At 38.9% G+C, this 11,695-nt stretch overlaps 1 pseudogene; it reads left to right on the top strand.

Moving 5' to 3' along the window:
- Window positions 1-8,402, top strand: part of LOC110263757 — a 17,517-nt pseudogene extending 9,115 nt beyond the window's left edge.

The following is an 11,695-nucleotide window of genomic DNA, read 5'->3' as shown; positions in this document are numbered from 1 at the left end:
TTTTTTAAATAACTAAATAAAAATCAATAACCTCTTAATTTATGAAAAAGCAAAAATAAAAACAAAAATAAAAACAAATAAACAAGCAAGAGAAAATATTTACAATAACCAATAATAAGGCACACGTTTGCAATTCCCCGGCAACGGCGCCATTTTGACGTTGGGATTTTTGCCAGTAAAGAATGTCATAAAAACAGTCGCGTTGTAGATATAGTCTCTAAACTGACAAAAATCCCTTCGTACAAACGTTTTGGTTGTCACAAGTAACAAAACCCTTTAAAAATTGTTAACCGAGTATTCAAACCTCGGGTCGTCTTCTCAAGGAATTGCAGGGAAGTATGTTCTTATTATTGGTTATGAGTTTGTAAATTGGGGTTTATTAGGAAGTAAGGTGGGAATATGTTATATGACAAGTAATATAAAATAATAATAATAAAAATAAACTCTTGGCAAGGTATTAGAACTGGAGGTCCTATCCTTATCAATTGCGATGAAATTTGGATTTTAATCTCACTTTATTAACCTCTAACTATGAAGGTAGATCAAGTGGATTAATTAGCTTAATCCTCAGGTCCTAGTCAATTCCGATGGAAAGACTAGAGTTATTGGAGCAACTCCCAATTTCAATTACTGCTTTATTGACAGCTCAAGCGTTACCAATTACTTAACCAAAGCCAAAAGGAAGAAAATATCTAAATTAAATAGCATCAATATAAATAAAGCAAAGCAAAATTAAATATGAAAATTCCTCAAATTATATTAATAAAAGCAATCCAATCTAACATGAAAGATTTATGAATCAAATGGGCAACATAAGTAATTAACAAATAAAAGTATTAGAGTATCTAAAAGTAGAAGAGAAATAATAACTGAAGAACATTGAACCTGGGATTTAGAGGCACTCCTAAAACTAAGAGAAATCCTAAATCCTAATCCTAAGAGAGAGGAGAGAACCTCTCTCTCTAAAAACTACATCTACTCCTAAAATTGTGAATTGTGAAAGCCTCCTTATGAATGGATGCAGTCCCCCACTTTATAGCCTATAATCTGTGTTTTCTGGGCTGTAAACTGGGTAAAAAACAGTCCAGAATTCACTAGTTTCGAATTTTGCCACGCTGGATTTCCGTCACTGCGACGCGGCCGCATGGATCACGCAGTCACGTCGCCTAGCGTTAGGGAAACGATAGTATATTATATATCAAATCGAAGCCCCGGACGTTAGCTTTCCAACGCAACTAGAACCGCGTTGTTTGGATCTCTGTAGCTAAAGTTATAGGCGTTTGAGTGCAGAGAGGTCAGGCTGGACAGCTTAGCAATTTCTCCAACTTCTTGCATTCCTTCCACTTTTGCATGCTTCCTTTCCTTCCTCCAAACCATTCCTGCCTTATAATATCTGAAAACACTTAACACACATATCAAGGCATATAATGGTAATAAGAAAGGATTAATAATAAGCAAATATAAGATCAAAGAAGTATGTTTTCAATCAAAGCACATAATTAGGAAGGCAAATGTAAAACCATGCAAATAATATGAATAAGTGGGTAAAGAGTTGATGAAAACCATTCAATTGAGCACAAGATAAACCATGAAATAGTGGTTTATCAACGCTTCCGCGCCAGTTCCTTATTTTCCCACCCACGCGGACGCGCACTGTGCACACTCGCGTGGATTCAAAATTTCACTTACCTAGGGATGCGAGAGCCCTAGCGCATTCGCACAGCCCCTCCACTCCCTTTCCCAACGTCTCTCCCTCTTCTTTCCCCCATAACCACCACCATCGCCTCTGCAACCAGCAACCGACCGGCCACCTCCACCGACACCATCACCGTCGCCACCGCCCTCACCTCTCTTCCTTCCCTCCCTTCTTCTTTCTCGCTTCCTCACTTTCTCCTTCTCACTTCTCCCCTTGCTCTGTTCACTCTCTGACTCCTCCCACTAGCAACCTGTCCCGCCACCATGACTAAGTGCGCTACCGTGAGCACCGCCATTAGCAGCACCGCCTTGCTGCTGCCTTTGTCCCTTTCTCCCGTTTCTGCTTCTGGTCTGCTTCCAAGTCTCTGTCTTTCCTCTGTTCTGTTTTCTTTACTACCTTATGTTAATTTTGTTAATTAGATTAGTTAGTTAGAAATACATGTTAGTTGATTAGGTGGTTAGAGAATCTGAGCTAGATAGTGGATTTAGGTTTGTTTTGAATAATGATGATTGAAAGTGTTGTCATTCTATTAGTTTTCTTGCTTTGTTTGTGCTGTATGGTTTGCTCCTATGCCAATTTGGCTTGATTGATGCTGCTGCATACTGATTTATTGCTGCCTTGTCCTGCCTGGTTGATGCTGAGTCTTATCTTAATTTGAGTCTAATCACTGGGTTCAGTTAGGAGCATTTGTGTGGATTCATGTTGCTTGCTTGTGCAGTGAGGATTTTTGCTGAATTCCTGTTTCACTCTGTGTTGGTGCTATGTTTGAGCCAGTATTTCTGTACATTGTTTCTGGAAAGAATGTTATTTGTTGCTGGCTGGTTTAGTTTAAATTACTTTTTGATGTTTTGCTGCTAAAAGATTGGAATATTTGTTCCATTCATATGAACTCACATATGATTTTTGTGTTTTTAATTATTAATGAATTCATATGGAAGCTGAATTGATTGTTTGAATTTGGGAAATGGCCAATTTACTGCCGAAATGCTGCCGAATTTTTCCTAACCATATCTCATGAATTAACATTGTTTTAATTGATGCAACAAGCTTCTATTTGATGAAATTATGTGTCAATAGAATCTTGTTCGCTAAATGGATTTGGAAATTTTCTCTTGAGCTTCCCTGAAAGTTTTGGTCATGCTTATAACTTTCTTTGCTTACTTGTGATGTCAACTTACTTTTATGCATTGAATAGTTCAATTGAATTTTCAACTTGACCATGAGCTTGAAATTCCTTGGAGATTTTGTGCCTCTTTTGCACAAACTCACAAGTTTAAAGGTTTTTAATCTATGTGGCTAATTGATTCATTATATTCATACCTAATTTGCATTAAGTCATATGGATCATGAGGTTTTCCATTCTTGTTTGAACTTGTGACTTTTATGCCTCATTGAATTGGATGTTGAATGTTTCTTGATTGACTTATTTTTTCAAAGTTTCGATTTTACCAACACCACTTAATACAACCCTAATGATCCTTACATTGATTGATGACTTGTTTTCATATTGGTTGCTTTTTGGCAATATCATATGTCATCATCAATGACTATATGCATTTCATGGTTGTGAGTATGCTTACACCCCTATTTTGTACACTTCTTTTAATTGAGCCGATAACCGTCATATCACTAACTTTTGAACCATTTCTCTAACTTCTAACTTGTTTGACCTACTAACTTCTCTTTTAGTTCTCAACTTAACTCTTTTGATCATTCTTTTGAATATGGCGTTTCTTAGGCTTAATGAATAAGCATTGTGCAATTGTGGTTTGATCTCTTGGTTTGTGACTTGGTTTGAATTTTGAATTCTGTTACTTGCATTCCAAGAATTCTATTTTCTTCACTCACTTCATGAGTATGCCTTACTTTAAGTGCTATACATATACTTGGCTAATTGCTTATACCATATTATATCTATTTTTCAGGATGTCAGACAAAGGAAAAGCTATAGCCACTACTTCAAAGAAGAGAAAGCGCTCTAAAGCCTCTACCCCTTCTCCTTATGCTAATTATGCTAAGAATCCGCTGAATGACGTGGACATAGAGAATCAGCTACTCCCATCCATTGACCCAATCAAATTTCCCAACCTCTACTGTGAGCTTCGCTTCCATAAATACCGGAAGACGAACCTGAATATTGAAAAGAAACTAGTCCTTCCCAATGATGTGAGACGCGCCATCAATAGCCATATTGTGGAGTTGGGCATGGACTTTGTTGATAGAGATTTGCGGAGGATAAACATTTCGTGGGTGAGAGAATTCTACTGCAACTTTTTCCGTGCCACTCTTGATTCAGTCCTTCTAAGGGGTAGAGAGATCTTGATCACTGAGGCAGCTATTGGGGAGGCATTGCTTTGTCAACCTCGTACTGATGACACATGCGCCTATCAACAAGCAGAGGTATCTATCCACTGCATGACTTTTGATTATGAGGCGCTTAAGCGCGTGATTGCCACACCAGACGCCCCTTGGGTGATGGATTCTGGCAACAAGAAGCCCAAGGGGATGCTATTCACCTATCTGTCGAGAGAGGCTAAGGCTTGGCAACATATATTCGCCCATTATGTCTTGTCCACCACTCACTGCTCAGAGATTTCGATGGACATGCTAGTTCTTATTGGCTGTGTCATGGAGGGGAAGGAGGTAGACTTCCCTCGGCTGATCAGGCAGAGTATGTGGCGCGCACATATCCGTGGGCTCTTGCCATTCTCTACACTGGTCACCAGCATGATTGAGCTAGCTGATGTCCCATGGGAGGACGATGATGTGATACCACCACCCCCAGATGACGACGACAAGGAGGTTACTTTTCCATGGGGTGGGTGGGTGCACGAGAAGCCTCCACCCAGACGCCGTTCTCGAGCCAGAGTAGTGTGGAGGAAGCTCCGCCTTCATCATCAGCAGCAGCAGCAGGACCCCCCCTCTACTTCAGCCGCAGCATCCTTGCCACCACCACCAGCACCCGAGCCGACATACCTGTTGGTGCAGCGCCTGTTTCGCTTCATAGAGTGCAGTGAGCGTGGTATCATACGACGTCTCGACCGCATAGACCAGGTGTTTATCTCACAGGGCATTGAGCTACCTCCGCTTCCAGACTCTCCTACCTCCGACGAGCAGGATCAGGAGGAGGAGCATGGTGAGGAGCTGACTCATCAAGATGCACCCCCAGAGACACAGGCCACCCCTGAGGACTCACAGTCAGTACCACAGCCTGAGCCTGAGCCACAGCCCGGCGCGACTGTTGACCCCCATCCCGAGCTTCAGTAGTAGCATCGAGGACGATGCTTCATCCTAAAGTGTTGGGAGATCACCGTTTGTGACCGGTGAATAGCATTTATGTGGTGAATTTTTAGACATTTATCCTCTAGTTTCTGCCACTTTATTTTATTTCGCATTTTATTCTTGCACTTTATCTTTGAAATCATTTTGGGATTATTGTATATATTTGCTATTGTGGATACCCTTATTTTTGTTGTTGCACACCTGTATTACATATATATATATGAGGGTAAACTAGGGAAAATTTTTAAAAATTTTCTAAATCACAAGCTTGCATTAGAATAAGCTTAGTCAATATAATGAAAATTTCTAAGAATTCCATTTCTAGAGCACCACTCCAATTGGTTGAAAAATTTTTTTTAACTTGCTTGATTAATACACTTTGTGGATCATGTTTTGAGCAAAGAACACAAGCATGAGAGTTTTGAGCCTAATTATGTGGTTACATCATATAACCACTTATTTTCATTCTTGTGTGCATTATTCTCTTCCTATGATTGTAATCTTTGATTTGTTTGATTCTTTATGTCCATTACTTTGTGTATACATACATTTATATGATTGAGGCTATTGTTCAAATAGCTCACTTACCCAAATAGCCAACCTTTTATCTTCCATTGCTAGCTAATTTTGAGCCTATGCTTAACTCACTTATTCTTAATTGAAACACATTACAAGCTTAAGTGAAAAATAATAAATGTCCCTTGTTTGGATCTTTAATTAGCTCAGGCTAGTGAGAGTGTTCATCATTTGATTTTGGAAAAGTTGGGTACATTGGGTAGAGATAAAAGTGTGTATGTGTTTTTGTTGAAAAATTTTAGAAATTGGGTACATACTCATGTATTAATCATGTGTAAACCATATGCATTGATGTTCTTGTATATGTTTCCATAAAAAAAACCATCTGAAACAAAAAGGGGACAAAAATGTCCCAAGGTTCAAAGTTTAATAATAATCAATGCATATGTGTGGTGATCAAAAGAGAATACATGAGTGTATGTAAAAGTGAAGAATGGGTAGTAAGGATTGTTTAGAATTGTATAGGTTGTCATAGGTTAGGTGGGAAGTTTAAGTTAATCAAAGATTCAAATCTTAAGCTCACTTGACCATATGCATCCTACCTTAACCCTAGCCCCATTACAACCTATGGGAAAGCCCTCATGATATTTGTATGCATGCATAAAATAATTGTTGATTGTTAGATGAAAAACAAATCTTAGAAAGCATGATTGCGGGAGAATTGAGTGAATCAACCCCATACACTAGAGTGCCTAGAGCGGATACACATCCGGTGAGGATTCGATTGCTCAATTACATGTTTCCACCCATGATCATCTTTTCTTGCAAGTTTGGAAAATCTTCCAATGATTCAATCCAATTGTAGTTTGCTTGATTGCTATTGCCTTAGCCCTTGTGCTTGCATATGTATTCTTGGAGATTGATTTATTTTGACTAAGCCATTGCATTCATGTAAATAGGTTGCATATAGATAGATTGCATTTAGTTAGTTTGCATTGAATAAAAGTTGATCCCTTTGCTTCTTTCTTGATTTCAGCATGAGGACATACTTAGTTTAAGTGTGAGGAGATTTGATAAACCCCGATTTTATTGTTTATCTTCTGCTTATTTTAGGGGATTTTATCACTTTTTCTCACATTTATTCAATGAAATAGCATGGTTTTGTAATTCTCCCTTGAATTGTACTTAAGTGTAAAAACATGCTTTTTAGGCCATTAAATTGATGATTTTAATTCACTTTAATTCCATTTGACGCCTTGATGTGTTTGATGAGTGGTTTCAGGTTCATAAGGCGAGTATTGGATGGAAGAAATGAGGAGAAAAGCATACAAAGTGGAGAATGCATGAAGAAACAAAAAAAATTGGGAATGCATTGATGGACGCGCACGCGTACAAGATGCGCACGCGCAGAAGTGATTTTGCCTAGATACACGCACGCGTATATGACGCATCCGCGCGGATGAAGAAACAGCCAATCGATGCGCACGCGCACATGGCGCATACGCCCCGATACTAGCATGTGACCCACTTAAGGGCAAAACGCTAGCGGCAATTTCTGAGCTGTCCAGGCCCAAATCCAACTTGTTTATGAGTGTATTTCATGCAGAATTGAAGTCCAAGCAAGGGGGAGCAATTAGTTAGTCAATATGAGCCTTTAGTTAGTTTTCTAGAGAGAGAAGCTCCCTCTTCTCTCTAGAATTAGGTTAGGATTAGGTTAAAATGTCTTGGATCTTGAATTAATTACTTGATTTCATCTTGGTTCTTTTACAATTTCTCACGTCTACATCTTGTCTTTCTTAGTTGTAATGTTAAATTCTCATTTTGCTATCTTTTATGTTGATGAACATTGTGGATCTAAATTCCTTTTAATGCAAATTTATCTTTCCATATCTCTTTTATGTTACATTCATTGACATTGTTGAGTTCTTGCTTATGATAGTTGTAGGTTTCCCTAATTTTAGCATTTTGTGATGTTTACTTCTATTGCATATTAGGTGTTTGATATAATGTTTTCTATAGTTTTTGAGTAGTCCTCTTGACCCTTGGCCTAGGCTAAGGGGATTGAGTGATCTTGAGTCCTTGGGCTTCATTGAAATGGTAAATCTAGGACCCTTGGGGATCAATTTGATAACCATTGACTCTAGCCTACTACTAAGTTGATTAGTAGCTAGGTTGGAACTTATGGATTGATGTTGATCAAGCCATTTGATGTACTCCAAGCCTAGGAGTAGACATTACGTACTTAAGCCTTTAGTGAGTAGACCTAATGAGCTCGGTTTCGCATAATTATCAATGTTTGAATTGTTGACAAGAATAGTGATCTCAATTACCTAAGTCTTAGCCAAGAGTCCTTTATCTTGCTTCTTTTAATTACTTGCTTGATTTACGTGTTTTGTCATTTAATTTCTTGCCCTCTTATTAATCAAACCCCCTTTGCCCCTTCATAGCCAATAATTGACCACTTCATTGCCATCCTCGTGAGATGACCCGGAGTCTAAATACTTCGGTAAATTTTTATTGGGGTTTGTACTTGTGACAACCAAATTTTTTTGCATGTGAGGATTCTTTGTTGGTGTAGAACTATACTTGCAACGAGAATTCATCCAATTGAGGAAATTCTATACCATCATAGAAGCCGCACACATCACAGCCCAAAACATTATCTTCTTCACCATCACTGGAACATAGGTTCTTGAAGGTTTCTTATGGAGAGCTACATCAAGCAACTGACGGATTTTCTTCATCAAATCTAGTTGGCACCGGAAGCTTTGGCTCTGTATATAAAGGAACACTTGTCCAATTTGAAAGACCTATTGTTGTGAAGGTGTTGAATCTTCAACCTCTGATTATTGAATGTGACTTATTTATCATTGAATTGAAGATTAGGGTACAAAGACTAAGGGACTGATTTGAACTATTTCAGCATAGTTACCTTGTCAGCAATAGCAGGGGACACCTAGGCGTCTGCTACGATGGCAGTTAACGTCACATGTTAGCTAACGTTAGCCAACTCAGTGAGGGAGATGACGGAAGGACGAACGTGAATAACTCGGTTATCTTTCGAGGACTATTTTGGTTAACTTTATCTTTTGAGGACGAAAATAGACATTGAGGTATCTTTTAGGGACGATTTTGACTATTAACTCCAAGTTTGGTGTTGCAAAAGCCTTCCTTTTTGACTTCTACCACTCTTATGTATGGCACCAAAGACTGGTGAAACCTCAAGAAAGAGGAAGGGAAAGGCACTTGCCTCCACTTCCCTCATCTCATTTGTCACATATGCAATTTAGCAAGAATTGTCATCGAAGAGGACAAGCCCATCACTAAAAGAAGGATGGAGCATGTTAAAGAGCCGGCACATGGACCACAGCAAGAGCATGTGGAGCCGCCTCAATAGAAATCCCTGAGATGTCTCAAGGGATGTATTTTCCTCCCCAAAATTTTTTGGGATCAACTGAATACCTCTCTAGGAGAGTGGAGCTCAAACGTGGAGCAAATGAGGTTGGAACATCAAGAGCACTCCACCGTCCTCCATGAAATAAAGAAGATTAGAGAGCTATGAGGGAAGAACAACATAGACAAGGGCGTGATAATTAGAAGATCAAGCACTACATTGGATCCTCAAGGAGGAGTAGTAGCCACCATCACTAAGGTGGATTTGTTCTCTTAATTCCCTTTTCTTATGTTATTTTTCTGTTTTCTGTTAGGTTTTATTGTATGCTCTCTTGTTCTTGTTGCATGATCATCTATGTCTTAAAGTTATAAAATGTTCCATATATCTCTCACCTTAAAAGAAAATTTTATTTTGAAAAGAATTGAGAGATACATGAATTTCAAGTTGATCTTAAGAATAGTTCAATTATCTTGATGTGGTGGCATTGCTTTTGTTTCGTGAATGTATGAACGAACAATTCATATTTGAAATTGGAATTAAGAATGTTAGCTCTTAAAAGAATGATGAAAAGGAGAAGTATTATTGGTAATCTGAAAAATCCTAAATAAATTAATTTTTGAAGCAAGAAAAAGCAGCAAAAAGAAAAAGAAAAAGCATGTTAGAATAAAAGAAAAAAATGTATACATGCATGCGAAAAAAGGCAAAGCAGAAAAAGCCAATAACCCTTTAAACCAAAAGGCAAGGGTAAAAGGATCCAAGGCTTTGAGCATCAATGGTTAGGAGGGTCAAAAGAAAATAAAATCTTGGCCTAAGCGGCTCAACCAAGATGTCCCTAACCATGTGCTTGTGGTGTGAAGGTGTCAAATGAAAAGCTTAAGACTGAGCAGTTAAAGTCGTGATCCAAAGTAAAAAGAGTGTGCTTAAGAACTCTGGACACCTCTATCTGGGGATTCTAGCAAAGTTGAATCACAATCCGAAAGGGTTCACCCAGTTAAGTGTCTGTGGCATTTATGTATCCGGTGGTAATACTGGAAAACAAAGTGCTTAGGGCCACGACCAAGACTCTAAAAAGCTGTGTTCTAGAATCAAAGAGAACTAAAATAGGAGATTTAATAAAATTATCTGGATTCTAAGTTCCTAGAGATACCAACACTTCTGAGTTTCAATGAATAGTGAGATGCCAAAACTATTCAGTAGCAAAAAGCTACTAAGTCCCACTCATCTAATTGAAACTGAGCCTCATTGGAAACTCTGAGATTTCTTGTATCTTACTAATCTTTTTTTCCTACTTTGCTTTTAGTTGCTTGGGGACAATCAAAAGTTTAAGTTTGGTGTTCTGATGAGCGGATATTTTATACGCCTTTTGGCATTGTTTTCATATAGTTCTTAGTTTGCTTTATTTAAGTTTTATTATATTTTCATAGGTTTTAGTGTAAATTCACATTTTTGGATTCTACTGTGAGTTTATGTATTTTTATGCAATTTTAGGTATTTTTTGGCTGAAATTGAGGAGTTGGAGCAAAAATTTGTTTCAGAGGCAGAGAAAGTGCTGCAGATGCTGTCTGGATCTGGCCTCCTGATGCATTCGCATATTTGCTATTTTAACTAGTTAGTTTAGGTGGTTTTAGCTTAATTTTATTTATTATTACTAGAATAAACAAGCAATTTTGTGAGTTTTCTCTACATGCATTCATAAACCAAGAACTAGGTGAAATTTGTCATACTTCATGCAAATGAATTAAGAGGTTTATAAATACGTTGATTTAAATAATGTCCTTGAAATTCATTGCATAAGATAGCAAAACTTTGAGGAAGATTCTTTGGTTTATGTTAGGTGATGAAGAAAAAAGATGATGGAGCAGGAATTAGAGCAAAAAGGGTTGAAGATGCATCAATCTTGACAAGGAAACAGAGCAAGGAGAGAAGCTTGAAATAGAGCCACAAGATGAGGATCGAGGGCGTTGCCAGGCAGGGAATGAACTGGCGTGTTCCCTAGCAACGCCCATAATAACGCCAAGGTGAAAATTGTTAACAAGAGGAGCTCACTAGCAAGTTGTTGGTGGCGTGTTCCTTGGTAACTCCAGCAACAACGCTAGCTTCAGAAATGCCAAGCCAAGGAAGTTCGAGCACGTTGCCAAGGCAAGGAGGAGAAGGCGTGTTTCTTAGCAACGCCAGCAACAACGCTGGCCACCTCAAGGCATCCTGCGAGAGGCTCAAACACGTTTCCAAGGAGATAATGAACTAGCGTTTGTGGCAATAACGCCAGCAACAACGCTGGCCCCTGCAAGGTGGCTATGGAAAATGACCATGGGCGTTGCCAACTTGAAGTTGAATGTGCGTGTTCCTTGGCAACGCAAGGCCAAGAAATTGAGCCAAGGAGAGCTCGAAGGCGTTCTTGCCTTGAAGCTGAAGTGGCGTGTTCATCAACAATGCCAGCAACAATGCCAAGGCTAAGAAATCTGGTCTAGGGGCGTTGCCATGGGCGTGTTTCACAATAACTCCCACAACAACTCCAACCAAGGCAGCCTGACCTCACCTCCTTCAAGGCTGAATAACTTGAGTTATAGAGATCCAATTTGAGTGCTTCAAGTTGCGTTGGAAAGCTGACATTCAGAGCTTTCCAACGATATATAATAGTTTATAGTGAAGCATGAAATGGAAGCTCGAATCAGAGTCATCTTTAGGCCCCAAAAACAAGGAAATGAGGTTGAAATTCAAGGAAGCATGAATGGGCTAAGGAAGGGTGATCGAACACGTTGCCAAGGCTAAAATGGCCTGGCGTGTTCCTTGGCAACTTGGGCAACAAC

This window comes from Arachis ipaensis, chromosome B06 (genome assembly GCF_000816755.2).
Source record: "Arachis ipaensis cultivar K30076 chromosome B06, Araip1.1, whole genome shotgun sequence".
Classification (NCBI taxonomy): domain Eukaryota; kingdom Viridiplantae; phylum Streptophyta; class Magnoliopsida; order Fabales; family Fabaceae; genus Arachis; species Arachis ipaensis.
This window is presented reverse-complemented; position numbering and strand designations above follow the sequence as displayed.